Genomic DNA, 17086 nt, shown 5'->3' with positions numbered 1-17086 from the left:
GCTGGGTTAGAACCAGAATGGGGTTTGGAGATCAAAGAGCTCAAGCCCAGCTGTGCAGACCAGGATGCTGAGATGAGGGGCCGCGTGATCTGCCCTGGTTAGCAGGTGACCCCAGGCCTTCATGAAATGCAGTCTGGCTGGCCCTGTTCTCTCTACAGTTGGCTTCAAACTGTGCTTCCTTCCTTCCCTGCCCACACTCCGGCGCTGCCCTCCACAGGCTTGCTGAGCATAGCCAAAAAGGCGAAGCCTGTCCAACCAGAGGTTCCCTGGACGAACTCCCACTTGGCTGGGTCCACCCTCCTGCCTCCGTGTATTCTACTACCAAAGCCTCACCACTAGACAGGTGGACAAAGAGTTGGGAAGTGTCTGGGACTCACGTGATTTGTGTAGACCCCTTCATAGACCTCCCCAAAGAAGCCTTCTCCTAGAATACGGTTGAGAACCACATCCTTGCGGGCAATGCCGTACTGTGGACCTGCACATATGGAGAACACAGCCTCTGGGCACACATACTAGCTGGCATTTCCTGGTGCCCCAGAACCCCAGAACACCTCAGCCAAAATGCACATGCTGGATTGGGAAAGGGGATCTAGAATGTTCCACTGCCTCAGATCCATGGAGGAACCATCACCCTGTTTCCTGGGACCCAGGCCCATGTTCTTAGAAACCCCATATCCCACAGACACACAAAAGCACACAATCCATCAGAGGAGGAGCTCATCTTTCAACCCACAAAAGCCCAGGTTGGTTGCTGCCTGAGCACACTTGGGACAGCAGGAAGGGAGGGCAGGAAGCTCCATGGTGGTGTCCCAGGAGTCCTCATCATATCATTTCCCAGACCCCTGACTGGTCGCCTTGGTGGGGTCCAGGACCTACCTCCCGGCCATTTCAAGGTCTTATTGGGAATCTCTGAATAGATATCTGACTCTGGAATGACAGGAGGATGCCCAGCGCATGAGTGAGATGCCTCATCAGGCAAGGAACCAGGGTGTGGCTCCCACCTGGGGCCCAGTGCAGCCAGAGGTCAGAGTGCTGAAGGGGGAAGCTGGGAAAGTCTGTGGCTCCTGTCCCAGGCTTTGGGGCAGCCACTGAGCCTGGGGTGTCTTGGCTTAAGTCTCTGTTTTGTTGTCTAGGGCAAATCCATCTCCTTCAAACATACCTATTACACATTTAACACCATTATGAACTGGGTGCTTGTGTCTCGAAGCCCTAACTCACAATTTGATGGTTTTAGGATATGCAGCTTGGAGGGGCAATTAGATGAGGTCAGGGAGTGGAGCCCCCATTACAAGATTAGTGTTCTTATAAGAGGATTAATTGCCACCAGAGTTCCTTCTCTTTGCACCACAGGAGCACACAGTGATAATAAAGTCACCTGAATTTGCTGGTTCCTTGACCCTGGACTTGCCAGCCTCTGGAACTGTGAGAAATCAATGTCTGTCTGTAGTCATGTGGTCTGTGGATTTTACTTGGGGCCACTTCTCATTACGACAAACTCAGTGTGTGTACTACTCAATATATGCTTGCTATTAAAACTGGCGATAATTTAAAGCCAGCACTGAGAAGGGATAGGAAAGGTTGTTTTATGTAACTTGGAGGGAATGGTCAGAAAAGCAGGTGGTGGGACCAAACATGGAGAGTTGGGCACAGGCCGTGGGCATGGTGGGCAGGCTTACCTATGCTGCAGCTTTCTGAGATGTGGGACCGCCTCACCTACAGGTTTCTGTAGAAGGTGAGAGGGCAGGAGGCAGATGAACACAGAGCTTGCAAAGCTCCCCCAGAGCTTTTGTTCCCCTCATCCACCGCCCGAAAGCAGAAGCAGCCCACCTGGCTGTAACAAGCTGGGGCATGGCCTGGGCCTGAAATGGGACTCAGCAGCAATCCTCCCAGGATGTCACCAGCGGGCAGCAGGGAGGACAACACACTGTGGGAAAGGCCAGGGTCTAGATTTCTCTCAAAAATTAGGGGGTGGGGGCACCCTGCTTGTTCATCCTCCTCCCAGCACACACTGGCTGAGCTCAGGGCCCTTTCAACTCCCCACTGTACTCACAGGGTGGGGATATGGGGCAGGCTGTTCCACTTCTCACCATCTGGAGAGAGAGGAGGGAAGGGAGGATTGGAGCCAGGGACACAAAGTCTGGGATGGATGGAGGCCTGTCACTGCTCCACAAGGAGACCCCTCCCCACCTTCTGTCCCCTCTCAGCATCAGGGTGAAAGCTATGTAGGTCTTGAGCCAGAATAAGAATCCTCCTTGTAGGCTTTCTCTTGCGAGCACCCTGTGATCCATCTCAGACCTATTTGATGACCCTGGTCCCAAAATGAGGAAGGTCCACCCATGTCCTAGTAATGGCTCTGATCTCCCTAGTACTACAAATGCAGCTCTTCGAGAAATTGGCCTCTATAAAGCTCTGAGTAGCTGTACCAGGGGTGGCTGTCCAGGACCAGGGCCTGTAGCTGGCAAGCCAGGATGGCCCCACAGGAAGCCCCTGCAGGTCTGCTTGAGCACCTCCTCACACCCATGAAGAACGCATTTTCTCCATGCCCCCATGCCTCCACATCACCCTGCAGGCTTGGCTCAGTGTGCAGCTGTCCACTGTGCCTTTCAGAGAAACCTTTCTTGGGATGGATGATGAGAGAGCCTTTATGTTCCCCCTGAAGCTGGAAATAACCATCTATGAGGTCAGCCATGTTCTCAGCCTCTGCCAGAGATGAAGTTTTGATGGACAAAGACTGCAGAGAAAAAGCCAGCCAAAGGTGAGACCTCAAGCCTTGGCTACACTGTACCTCCTAGTGCTGCTTGAGAGGCTGCAGGACCCTCATCCCCAAACATGCTATAGGACCCCAAACCCCAACCCACACTTTCTCCAGGCTCTGCTGGCCTTCCCTGTTGCCACTAGGGGGTGTGCTTGTGCTCCCTCCTACTGACCACCCTGAGCTCTGGGAAGACAAGTGAGAAAGCAGAAACTGAGAAATGGAAAACAGAGTGGAGCAGAGACAGACTGGCAAGAGCAGAGATAGATGCTTTGCAGTTGGAGGTCTCTGATTCTTCCACCATGAAATCCCAGCATCCCTGGGATCTATAAGTCATTTTTCACTTGGTCAATATTAGACCCCACTTCTTTTCTGACATTAAAATAAAAATACAAACCATCATCCCAGCACCTTGTTAGGGCATGGGTGCAGTTTTCTTAACAAGATCCCCAAAGCCACTGAAGCCCTGGCTTTCTGCTTGCCACAGTCATGTCGACCCAAGGGCATGCTAACCCATAGTGATACCCCTGAAGAGACTCCAGGTGTTCAGACAGGCTTACCTGGGGTGCACCTTCAATGCCCAGCTGTAGGACAGCCTGGCCCTCCTCCAGCGAGAGACACCTGATAGACCTGATCTGCTTGAACTAGCCAGGGAGGTGGGCTGTGGAGAAGAAGGGGGCCTTAAGAGCATCCCATTGCTGGGATCAGGCAATACAGATGGGTCAGGATGGGGAGGGAGGAGCGACTGGGAATCTCTCTACAGATGAAGGGAGAAAGTCTGGAAGGACCATCGAGTCCAAGCCCCTCACCTTTTAGAAGAGAAACTGGGGTGTGGAGAAAGGCAGGACTTGCCCAGGGTCATACATCAAGGTGGCAGTAGAATCAGAAATGGACCCAGAATTGCCTCCCTTTGCCACTTACAGAGCTATTCTTCTCTCTGTACCAGGAGAATGCCAAGCACATCCTTTTTTCTCTCTCTGCACCTATGTCTGCAATAAGGAGCCATCTGCCCAAGCTGCCATCCCCAAACACTGTCCACAGAGCTCACACCAAGGGCATGGCTCTCTGCTTTCAGGAATGGGGAAGAATGTTTGGGCAGACAGAGAAGGAGTCGGAAATCTAAGACCCTGAGCCAGGGGCTGGTGTGGCCTCAGTGCTCTCTACCTTTGCATCTTGACTTGTCAGCTGGTGGATGCCTTTGGAGCCAATGACCAGGTCTACTGTAATGTTTCAACCTTGCTGGAATAGAGGAGAGAGGGGACTGTTACCTCTGTTCTGCCACCTGGTGTGTTGACACTCTAAGAAAGGCTCATTAAGCTAGACAGGGACCACTGTCTCTACAGCTCACCCCTCTGGAAAACTGCCCACCTGACCATCTCCCAGAGCTGGAGGCCAACATTCAGCTCCCTGCTCAGCACATGGATTAACATGAGTTCTGCCATAGGCAGGTAACAGCAAAGCCCTGCTGTCTACACTTTGTTCCTGGCCCTGAATAGCTCCCTGGCCCCCTAGCCTGCCAGGCCTAGAACCCAGGCCCAGAGAGAATAAGGAGGGTGGTCATTACAACAAGTCCCCAGCGATAGGTCTCCTGATTGATGTTGGCAAAGCCCGCCAGGGTGTTGAAGAACTTCATGACACACTCCTCCTCCCGGAGCGAGGCATACTACTGGAAGGTCTGCTGGATCATCTTCCAGAACAGCTTGGGTGGTGGAGAGGTTGGCAGTCCTGAGCTACGCCCTGCCCCTCCTGGCACCTGTCCTTCCACTAGGTCTCACTGAGAGGATGCCCATGCTGGAAGATGCCCCCAGGGCTCCTGCCATGACAGCAACACTGACCTGTTCCTCAAACCACACTCAGTGTCTCGGGTGGGCCCACCCACCCTAACCCTGAGCGGGAGGCAGTTAAGTCGGCCTCCCAGGGCTCAGGCTGCCTCTTGGGAGGCTGGAGCCAAGCCCAGCCCATCCTGATTGTCCACCAAAGAAGTGACCCACTGGGGGCATTTGGCTGTCCTATGTCCTGGCTCAAGACAGCATAGATGCCCCAGCTTCTTTGAGGATTCCCAGCCCAATCCTTGTATTTCTAGCCCAGGGGATCTGCACAAAAAAGGGTTTTCTGGGCCACTTACCCTTTGATTTTCTCACCTTTAAATTTTCCTGCATCTGCTTCGGGAAAAAGAGGTTGAGTCCCACTTCCTTTCTGAAAACAGGGAAACAGAAGCAGCATTTGACTCTCCTTCCCTCCAGCTCAGGACTTCTGGCTAGTCGGGAGGAGGTACCAAGTCTTGGGGACAAGGAGAAAGGCCCTGACTACCCCACTCTGGTCAAGGCCTCAGTGGGAAAGGAAGCTCTGGAGGGAAGAAAGGGAGGCGAGTCAGGAAGCAGCCCCACACTTACTCCAAGAGCTCAAAGTTGGACTTCTTGTCAAGGGCGTTGTAGGGCATGTCCTTGAAGAACCGCCTGAAGAGAAATGAGTCACAGAGGGTAGAGTTGGTAACTGGAGAAGAAGGCCATCAGGACCTTATAATAAAATAAAATAAAATAAAATAAAATAAAGGGCACTCATGTCCAGGCGTTGGCCTGGAGGTCCTTCCCCTGCCAGAGGTAGGATTCGCAGGGAGGGAGCAAGGTGGCTGGGAGGTAAAATTGGATCTTTAGAAAACAGCGAGGACAAGGAAATCCCACAGACTTTGTTCCCAGAAAGGCACCATCCTCGTGCTCTGGGAGACCCAGCTCCTGAGCTGTGGGCTCTGAGGCTGAGGAAGAAGATGGTGGCCAAGCCCAGGAGGCCGGGGACACCACCTGCACCTTGAGGTCCTGAGTTCCTGGGCACTTTCTTTTTTGCCAATTTGCTATCTCTGAAATGTTTGCATATGTTTGTGTGTTTACCTAAACAACTATTAAATGAACATGTTAAAATTTTTGAGGGGCTGGGGATGTGGCTCAAGCAGTAGCGTGCTCGCCTAGCATGCATGTGGCCCGGGTTTGATCCTCAGCACCATATACAAACTAAGATGTTGTGTCTGCCAAATACTAAAAAATAAATATTAAAATTCTCTCTCTCTCTCTCCCACTCTCTCCCTCTCTCTCACTCTTTAAATTTTATTTTGAATTTGTAAAAGAAAATATAAATAATCCATAATCCTACCACCAGAGGTGGCATATATTAATATATGACACATCTTCTTCAAGTCCCATTTCTCCTAAAAATATATGCATTCATGAAAACTTGTAGGTACTGTCAGATTCCACATAATGACCTTTTGGTCAACAATGGACTACAGATATCATGGCAGTCTCATAAGATTATATCACCTAGAGTCATAGCTGTCTTTGTTTGTGTAAATGGACTCTATTGTGTTAATGTGACAATGAAGTTACCTAATGATGCATTTCTCAGAATGTATCTTCATTAGTAACTGATGCATAACTGTCATATTTATTTGTAGCAATGGTGGTTTCAGCTGAGACCAAATAGCCAATGTCCCTGCATATGCCAGCCTCCCTTCCGTGTCAGTATTGCTGTGTCTAGTCATTTCACTGACTATTGCAGACACTGTCCAATCTTACATTAAAGTAACTGATGCTTGCAATCCGAGTGATTTGGGAGGCTGAGACAGGGGAGGCTCAAGTTAGAGGCCAGCCTCAGCAAGTTAGTGAGATCCAAAATTAAAAATAAAAAGGGCTGAGGATGTAGCTCAGTGATAAAGCACCCTTAGGTTAAATCCCTAGTACCAAGAAGAAAAAAATAATAACTCAGTAATCCTTTAAGCCAGGTTTCCTATAGACATCTGGGACCAGTTTTGTGCTACTAATACTATAAGCAGAGAGAAGCAAGTAACCTATGACCCCAAAGCAATGAGCTCAGACTGCTCACCCTGTTTAGAAAATAGGAAGGTTGGATCCTCACCTCAAATTATTATCTAGAATATTTAATTTCTAAATATAGATAAATATAAATATAGATTAAACATAGATAAATATAAGCAATAAAAACATTATAAAGCTAGAAAAAGAAATCTAGGAAAATATTTTCATATCACAGGGTCAAGAATATCTAAAGCATGAAATTATAGAAAGAAACCTCCAATAGGAGCATTAAAAGTAAAATATTATGTCCTGAACAATTTTTAAAAAATGGTGTCTTTGAATATATTGTCAAGCAACATAAATAGCTGTCACGCACAAGAAAATAAACATGCTGGGAGACACCCTGATGGAGCTACTCAGTGAATGGAGGCCACTAAACTCCAGGCACAGTAAGACAGGGGGTCTTCCTACCTGGGGAAAACTGAGTCTGTTTAAGATGCCACAGGGGGGACAAATCATTTGGTTCCTCAAACTTATTTTTAGCATATAGGCCATGAGTTTCACATTTTAACTTAGAGTAGAAGATTTAGATTAAATAATATAGTTGGCATTTGTAAAGTATCTCTACTAGATCAACAAAACATCAGTTAGGCTGCATTCCAACTATATGATATTCTGCAAAAGGCAAAACAAGGTGACAATATAAAGCCCAGCAGTTGTGGGGAGTAAGTGGGAGGGAGGGATGAAGAAGGGGGACATGCAGCATTTTGGGGGCAGTGAAACTAGCCTGTATGATATCATAGTGGTGGATGCAAGCATTTGTCCAAACCCCGATAATATGCACCTCCAGGAGAGAACCTTCATGTGCACTGTGGCGTTTGGGTGATAATGATGCATCAATCGGAGCAATTGCTCCACACTCGCAGAGTGACGATGATGGAGCGCTGTGCGGGTTTTGGAGAGGAGGCACAAGAGATCTCTGTGCTCAGTTTTGCTGCAAATCTAAAACTTCTAAAACTTCTCTGAACAAAAGTCTATTAGAGACAAATAAGTAAATAAAATAAGGGTTGAGAGAAAAATATCAGCCAAGTAAATACACAGCTACAGAACACTTTAGTCCCTGTCATGGTTGTAAGTACTTGAAATATAGTAACTCACTAATCCCTCCTAACAACCCTGTGAAGTTGTTCCATAATTCCCATTTTACAGATGAAGGAACCCAGGCACAGGGAGATCAGACGACTTGCCCAGAATAACAGAGTCAATGCAAGCCCCAGGATGCATGCCCAGAAAGCCCAGCTTCTGGCCTGTGCTGTACATCATTACATCCAATTATCCAGGTAGGATCTGATCTGAGTCCACAGAGGATTCATGTCCCTATTCTCATGTCTGCTGCACCTACCATACTTCTTTTTTACACCAAGAAACAATGCATGCACTTTTCCTGGTGATGTCGTTATACATAGGCAAAGTGTATAATCTGTGATGCTAACAGGACAAGGGACTGTTACCCATGATTTTCAAGCAAGAGTCACATCCCTGGAAGAGTCGACTTCATGGTATGATTTTCAGAACCATATCTGACTCTGTTAGTGACAATAGTCAAAACTTCACTTTAAATTAGCCCAACTTCACATACAACCAAATTCTATCTGCCCTTTTCATTTAAAAATGATCAGACCTGAAAAATCTTCTATCAGTTTTACAAAGTAGGTGTTTCCCACGCCCTTTCCCCATCAGCACACCCCCTGACCTCAGGGGTCACTAGTAAGACTAGGAACCTCTATCTGATGCTCCTGAGACTCAGGAGACATGAGGCTGTTTTTTTTCAGGAAACAGACCTGAGAGCAATCCTGGGCTGATCAGAGAGCAGCCTCTCTAGCCTGCCTATTCCTGACCGCACTCTCTTCCAGAGCCTCCTCCTCCAGCCTCTTAGCACAGCCCCTAGAACTAAAGCCACAACCAATAAAAGTTCGGGGATGACTGGAGGGTGTAAAAATGTGAAGTGGAATGCAAGTGGCTCCCCTCTGGGCTGCTTTCACTAAGTGATGACTGACAGGTGATTCACTGGAGTCCCCAAGTGATACCACAGCCCTAAGTGTGAGATCCACCAACAAAAAGGAAAAGATAAGCTCTTTAGAACTGTCTAACTCCAGAGGAGAAGACTATAGGATGCCATGCAGGGTATAGGGCTGCAGGACTCCTGGAAGGCAGGCCAGGGCACATGGTGTCTGTTGTCCCAATGATGTCATTAGCCTGCCATTGTAATGGCCTCTTATATGCTAGCCATCTTCGCTCTCCAAGTTCACCCCACCCCCATTCTCTAGTCTATGCCTTTCTTCCTCCATCCCTGGGCAGGCTAGAATGCATGTCCCACTGGGTGCCATTATCTGCCAATCAAGAGGTACTTTTTCTTTCCAGGAGCAGTTCAAATCTCCTCTCCCTGCTGCCTGCAGGCAAGGTTAATTGCTTCACTTGGAAGTGGTACATGTTCATTCTGCCTTATATTATGATTAATTGTGTACACATCTGTCACCTCCCAAACACTGTGAGCTTGAGGACATCGCCGAATGCTGTGCTAATTCCACACAGAGTGCCTCCTGGAGCTGGGGTGCTATAGTGGGCAGCACAGATGGGGACCCCTACATTCCAACAGCCCCACTGCCTGGCCTGGTGCTCTGAAGCATTTGCAGAAACACTTGAAAAGGACAGAGCGAGAAGCAGGCAGCCCAGAGGCAAGGGCAGGGCAGAGGGTAGGGACTGAGCAGAGGGAGCTGGTCCTTCTCTACCATTTATTCCAAGGACCAGATGGCGAGCACCTCAGAGGCCCACTCTGATGGCTTCCTCTCCTCCCCTTCCCAGCTCTCACAAGCCCACTCCCACTTCCACACTACATGCTCGAAAGTCCAGGCCAGCCTCCGGCCCAGCTCTCTCAGCAGAGACCTTGAGGCCACTTATCTGAGCTCCAGACAGCCCAGCTGTAGGGCCATGCCTTCCCTGACCTTGCTGGCATAGTGCTGCATGTAGTCATTCAGAGCTGGCAAGAGAAGGATCACAGGTCAGACTCACACCCTCATTGTCCCCTTCCCTGAGCAGAGGCCCCAGGAGGTTATACACCTCTGCCTCCTAGCTGTCTCATGCTCACCCAATCACAGACAAGCACTGAGCAGGGATGGGGAGCAGGATGGGAGCTCCCTCTTGGCTCTGCCTCTGCCCCCTGGGTCCCTGATACCCTTCACAGGGAAACTTTCATACACATTCTCTCCCTTCTTCAGAGTCTTCATCCCATCCCAATTTGAAGAGAACCGCCCCCCCCCCGATTTGGGGAGGAGTCATTAATTTTTCCAAAGCCCTGTTGATAGGTAGGAATAAATGCCATCCATGGTCCAAGAAATGTCTGGATTAGTTTCCAGGAAACCATAGGAGAGATGCAGCTGAGATCAGCTGGAAAATAATGGCAGGAGCTCACTTTTCCTTGGCACTTCTTCGCACAGGTGCTGGGCACTTATTTAATGCTATGGCATGTCAAAGAGGCTTGTTAATTGTTCAAGAGAGCCAGTTATCACATCTTTAGAAGTTTTGTGAACTGGTGAATATCCCATTGGTAGCTTGAATCAGGACTTGGTGGGAACATTTACACCATGGGAATTGGCAGGTGCTCTAAACCTGGGGTCTCATCTTCCCAGAGACAGCTTACCTGCACAGTGCCAATGATGTCATGATCCTCATAATAACCCCATCGAGTAGGTATTTTATAGATGAGGAGACAGTTTTATGTATTTTATAGATGAGGAGACAGTTTTATGCAGGAAAATTAAGTCTCTGAGAATACCAGGTTAGTAAATGGCAGTGCTGGCCAAAAACCAGGTATGAAAGACCCCAGAGCCTATATGTTAACCTGTTCCTACTTCATTAGCCCAATCACCTGGGAAGCTAAGGAAGTCCTAGAGGAGCTGGGAGCTTATGGAACAGGTTGGTCTGCACCAAGATTGGAACAGCTGACAATGATCCTCAGGCATAGCAAAAAAGACAAACCTGGGTTTGTCTTTCCATCTTCCTATGAGAGGATGGATACACTTGGCCTGGAGGGTGCAATGGGACTCTGGAGGAACTTTTTATCTGTCGGTAAAAATAAAGCAGCATGGTACTGTTCTCTTTCAGGCTCTCCATGAAGTCTTCCGGCAAGTAGCAGATTTGAAGGTCATACCTGTGATAGGCAGTCAGACTCTGGGTGATGCAGGAAAGCTCGAATCTCGAGGAGGAAGTGAGTCCCTCCATCCTCCCTACCCTTTGCTCCCCTTCACCATAGCACTACAGTATCCCAACTGGGGACATTTCTGGATACAGATTTACTGTGAGTCCACATCAGGCTTTGAAAATGCATGCATTAGATATTGTAGGAGGTCTAAGTCTAAGATGCCACTTGGATTTTCTAGAAGATTCTGAGGATGGGGAGTGCTGTAGGAGGACTTCCAGGGCCTCCCCACCCAACATTCCTACCTCCACTCAGCCTCCACGTGTAGACATTCATACTTGTCCTGCACCTCACCCACCTTCATCTGGGGGTGCAGCCAGTGGATCTCATCTGAATTCATGTGCTTTAGCCTCAGTCCATAGCACTCAGCCAGCTGGATATTGGGCCCAATCAGCCCAATCAGGTGATGATCTCCTGCAGAAAAAAGAGGCACACATCTCAGGGGTGTTCCTTGATGGGTTCCCCAGGGTGTGATTCTCTAGGGTGGGATTCTACCTTAACGATGTACTTGTTTCTAATTCCCTAGCACTTAGTGCAAGATGTGGTACACAGTGAGCTGTATGTTGTGAATGAACAAATGCTGTTCATTTAGTCAAAATGAGACAGAGACAGAACTGAGGAGACAGCACAGGTGCTGTGCTTCTGCACTGCATTCCAGTTGAACCAGTTAATACTCACTGAGCACCTGCCATGTCAAAAGCACCTTCTTAATGGTTCCCAAGTTCACCATCCTTACTGAGTACTGGACCAGGCACTGCTAGATACTTTACACACACATGATTTCACTGAATCTGTACAACATGGGGAAACAATCAGGTGTCACTGTCCTTGTGTGACAAAGAGGAAACTGATGTAGGTTACACAAGCCATGGCATTAGGCTGAGATTTTTGAACCCTGGCCTGCTGAACTCTAAATTTCTACCAGGCCAAGCTGATTCACTGGGATGATGGAGAGGGCAATACAGAAGGACAACACTCACCTCAAGGGAGCAAGTGTACAGTCCCTAAGATGTATGGTCATAAAAAATGAAGATATGACAAGAAAGGTGACCTCTAGTTAACTGGGCCACTTACCCACAGCCTGATGTCCTAGCTTCCTGGCCAGAGCCAGAGCTGAATTGACAGGAGGACCACTTGGGCAGCTGGCTGCCTGGATGTGAACCTCTGAGGCCTTGCCTTGTTCTGACATCACTTTTTCAACATTTTTCCTCAAGCCTCTCATGTGGTTCCACACGTAATGGGTGATTGGAGCCCACTCTTGACAGCAGAGAGATGGCTCAGATGCAGACTTAGAAGTACGCAGAAACTGACCTATTCTGTTGGATGGCTTGGCAGTGTGAGAGATGGATCGATGCCCAGGCAGTTGCTTTTCTGACCAGGAAGAGCAGAGGCAGTTTATTATTTAGATTTCATGATTTTTTGTTGTTATTTTTTACCATGCCTCCCAAGAGGTTCTCTAATTTAGTAAATAAAATGCAGCTAATCTCTTAATTGGAACAAAAAGAAGGAGATTTGACATCTTTTTTCTCAGAAGAAAATCTGTTTCTTTCTATCTCCACTAGGAGAATGTTAAACTAATATTAAAATAATACAACTATGAAGGAATGCCCAGTTGTTCATTTGCCCGAGCACACACGTGTCTGGATCCAGCTACCTCTTACCAGGATGCTAGAAGACCCTCAGCCTAAAACCTCCCTTTCCTCTCAGAGAAAGTTGACTACTGAAGAGAAGTTGACTACTGCTCTGTGAGAGACCTGGGGAAACTGAGGCACAGCATGCATGTGTCATCAGTTTTAACAAATCAGCATGGAAATCAATTGAGACTCAGGATGTGGAAGAGGGCTCTGACTTAGGGTACCCACTTCGAGAGGGATGTGGATAAGAGGATGTAAAGTAGACAGTTGTATCACTCTCCACCCACTTATACCACTCATCTGTACCACTCTGTCCACAAGGTCCTCATGATATGGTACCCAACCCCTTTACCCTCCTGAGCCCCACCTGGAGTTCCCACTTCAGGTATTTAAACTGAGAGCATTCCCTCTCCCCAGTTAACACCAATTAGGGTAATATCTAATTTCCTTAGGGCTGGGGCCCCTGTGCTGTTTATTATTGAAAATCTTTAACATATGTAAGGTAAACAGAGGAGCATAATAGCTTCCCTTGTATACACAACCCAGCCTCAGCAATGACCAACATTCTGCCCCTCCTACTTCATCTGTGCCACCTGGTACTCTCCAACTGTGACTCAACTATTAATTTATTTTGTGGTTCTTCTTTTAAGGTAAAACTTATATAAATTAAAATGCACAAATTTTAACGGTATGATTTTGACACATGAATGCACCTGTGAAACCCACACACCAATTAAGAAAGGCAGTTTTCCAGATCCCTGGAAAGTTCTGTCTTCTCCCTCCTCAGTCATTCCTCATGGATAACTCCCACCTCTCCCTTCCAGGAACCACCCCCTCCAGAACTTCACATAAGTTGGATCATTTCATAGGTGCCATTCTTTTGTGTCTGGCACCGTTCTTTTCACCAAGGACAATATCTGAAATTCCCCCACATTGTTGTATATATCATTAATGTATTTCTTTTTATTAATGGTATGTTCTACTTTATAAAGAAAACACAATGTGTTTATTTAGCCCCCTAGTCTTGGAAATAGGGGCTATTTCTAATTTTGACCATTATGAATTAAGTTGCTGTGAAAACTAATTTACAAGTATTTTTGTGTGTAGATGCTGTTATGGCCTTTGAATAGACACGAAGGAGAATAATTATTAGGTCAGTATATGTGTGGCCTTACGAAAAACTGCCATGCTTGTTCCACTTTTGTGTTTCCATCGTGACACGAGGCTTTTATTACCCTGCACCTTCTCCAACATTGGGTGCTGTCAATCTTTCTAATATGTGTCATCTCAGTAGAAAAACTGAAGCATGGCATGCATGTATTAGCAGATCAGTGTGGGAACCACTTGAGGGGCAGGGCTAGTAGTATATTATTGTACCTTTATCTGCATCTTCTGATGGCTAACGACATTGATCACATTTTTACGTGTGTATTGGCCATTTACATTCCTTCTTTGTGAAGTGTCTGTTCAAGTCTTCTGCCCTTTTTTCTATGTTGTGTTTTTGTGATTGAGTTTTAGGAGATCTTTATACATTTTAGCTAAAAGTACTTTGTACTATCTGTTTTACTAATATATTCTCCAGATCTGTAATCATTTCCATATTAGTGTCTCGGTATCTATACTTTATCAAAAATTCCTTTTATGGTTAGTGCTTTCTGCATCCTAAGAAATCTTCACCTGCCTCAGGTCATGAAGAAATACTGTGTCTTCTTTTATAAGAGTCATAGTTTTGGAGCAGTGTAGAGCGCTCACCCAGCATAGGTGAGGCACTGGGTTTGATCCTCAGCACCACATAAAAATAAATACATAAGAATAAAGGCATTGTGTCCACCTACAACTAAAAAATATTTAAAAAAAGATTTATAGATTTAATATTTACATTTAGGTCTTTGATGCATTTTAAATGAATGTTTCTGTGTGGTGTGAGGCAGGGATAAAACACTTGTTCATATAGTTCTACAGTCATTTGCATTGGTTGTTAACTTTCCTTTCCAAATGAGTGGTTTTCCTGTCTTTGTAAAAGATCAGTTGGCTATCTAAGTTTAGGTCTATTTCTGAATTCTGACTCCTTTCTATTGATCTTTCTTCACACCTCACTGATACCATAAATGTACACATTACTGTAGTTTTAGGGATCTTAAAGTCAAATGGGATAAATCTTCTGTTTCTCCCCAAGATTATTGGTTTTTTAGATCTTCACATGTCCATATTGATTTTAAAAACAGCTTTCCCTGTTATTTTCCAGAACTTTGTAGCATTATCGTGATTGTGACTGTGTTACATCTCTAGTTTAATGGGGTGGGGACACAGGGATGGATCTCTTAACAGTACTGAGTCTTCCAATTCTGAACATGGTATCTCTTTTTCTTTAGATTTTCTTTAGTTTCTTTAAGTCATTCTTTATAGTTTCCAGTTATAGGCTTTAGTCCTAAGTGGCTGGTGTATTTTGATGCTTTTTAAATTGGGATTTTTAAAAGCCGATTATTCATTTTGCTCACCCTTTCTGTGACTCCCTCTTTGCTGCTTTTCCTGGCCCCGGGTTCTAACCTCTTACACCTCATTTTAGCAAGGCTGCTGCTTTCTGCCTGTGCCCCTCCCAGACTGGATAGTGTCCTCCAAAGAAAACCCAGGCACTCCCACTTATTCATCACAGTCCATGTCACAAGAGCAGATGTCCTTCTTAGTCACTGCTTGCTGTAGGCACTTTTAAGTCCTTAGAGATGGCTTTAAAATTTTGTCCTGGTTTTATCATTGTTACCTGCAGGAAGATGAGTCCAACCAAGCTATTTCACTGTTTTTTGAATCTCTGTGCTATTTTATGAACAAATCTGTGTCCTCTGCAAATGGAAGAGGCCTGGGGAGCTGAGAGCTCCTTTAAAATCACTAACAGCCAGACAGCAACATAGCAACTGTCAGGAATACATTCCCTGGTGCCACTCTAGCAGTGCCCAACCACTCACCAGTACCCAGCTAGATGTCTTTGGACAACACTGATGCTCTCTGGAGTTCGTTTTTGTTTATTTATTTATTTTTATTTTTTTTGTTTTTTAATCTAGAACATGGGGAAAATGACAGTATTTGGAATGGTTTTGTGAGAATTAAATTAGTTAGAACTCTTTAGACTATCACTTGACTTAAGGTAAATACTAAAAACACAAACAAATGAAACATTGTTTTAACAACAACCTCATGCAAAGTCTGGTGCTTCATAAACTAGACTGGGAAAAAAATTTTGGAGCCTCCTGTTCTACTCCTCTTTTTGTTTTCTTTTTCCTTCCATAGGAGGTGGTGGCATGGCCAAAGGTCAAAGTGGTGAGGCTGAGGGTCCAGCGAAGAGTCAGCTAGTGATTAGGAGATTGGCTCCACACAGGAGGCTGAGCAAAGAAGAAATCTATGAGGATGCTGGGAAACTTTTACTGCTGAAAGGAGTACACAGACTATGGAGAGGGGAAGGCTAGAGAGGACCCTGTATAAGGAACTGGAATTAGAAATAGTGTTTGACTCATAGTTTAAGACAAAGAGAGAGAAAGACACTGAGCTTTGTTTAGCGAAAGGGCTTAGGGGCAAGGACATTCCATAGTGATTTGCAAACCAACCTCTCAAGTTTTAGTTTACAGATAAATACCCTTCTTCACTGAAAGTTATCTAAGGTTTCTTGGAGAAATGAGTGATTCCATGTCGGAGACCAGCTCCAACAGGGGGTCTCAGGAGACGAACGGATGGTGAGGAGTCGGAGAAAGAGTGGGTGGAGAAACAACACAGACACCAAAGTGAAGGTGTTGATCCCAATCTTTACTTGTGAAGTTGATCATATATACTTTTCATTTTGGCAGGCTTACAGTACTTTGTGGTTACAAAACAGGAATCATTATTCAAACAAAACAAAATATTACTTAGTTACAATTAGAATAGAAGAATGTATCTTGGCTTATGCATAAGCAAGCATTTGTACTTTCAGTTCGCGTTTTGCTTTGAGCAGTTTCTGCTTAGTTAACTTTTAATAATAGTTACAAATGTCCCAAACTATTGGCCTATACCTTGACTATTCTTTCTTGACTTACTGACTGGAACCGGTGCCATGGTTACGGCAAGGGGTTGACTTGTTATTACTTTTAATCAAACAGAAGTAAGAGCACAAACCATTGTGCACAGGAACAAGAACAAGTTGCCCAGTACTAAGCACTAATCTATCTTCTTAACATTAATTTTTCTTCTCTAGATTTTAATTTAATTTCTCAAAAACTTCCTTGACAGGAATACAGGGAGTTTTTCTTTAGACATTAACAATTTACACTCCACAGCTGAATCATTTCATTTAGAGCAAACAGATCTATGCTTTAGAAGTAGTTACATTAATTGGGAAAGTCATGATTTTTCCTTTATACTTAATGGTCATATGAGAAATCAAAAGTATACTTATTAAAGGAATATAAAAACAAATCAGCCCATTCCCAGAAACATACTGCGCTCCTCCAGAGGATGGACGCCTTGCGCCATCCACCTCAGTAGGGCCTTGCCATTGCCTGAGTCAGGGGAGGGGCGCAGCAATTCCAGAGCTGGGGCAGAAGAAAAGAGAAAACTATAAGATGAGCCTGAAACATCATTTTTGTGCCAGGAAAGAGAAAATGTTTAGAGGATG

At 45.8% G+C, this 17086-nt stretch overlaps 1 pseudogene; it reads right to left on the bottom strand.

Moving 5' to 3' along the window:
* Window positions 1-17086, bottom strand: part of LOC101966502 (protein-tyrosine kinase 2-beta-like) — a 47457-nt pseudogene that overhangs the window by 10360 nt on the left and 20011 nt on the right.

Source organism: Ictidomys tridecemlineatus, assembly GCF_052094955.1.
Source record: "Ictidomys tridecemlineatus isolate mIctTri1 chromosome 1 unlocalized genomic scaffold, mIctTri1.hap1 SUPER_1_unloc_4, whole genome shotgun sequence".
In the NCBI taxonomy this organism is placed as follows: Eukaryota; Metazoa; Chordata; class Mammalia; order Rodentia; family Sciuridae; genus Ictidomys; species Ictidomys tridecemlineatus.
Note: the sequence above shows the minus strand (reverse complement) of the source record. Positions and strands in the feature narration are given on the sequence as shown.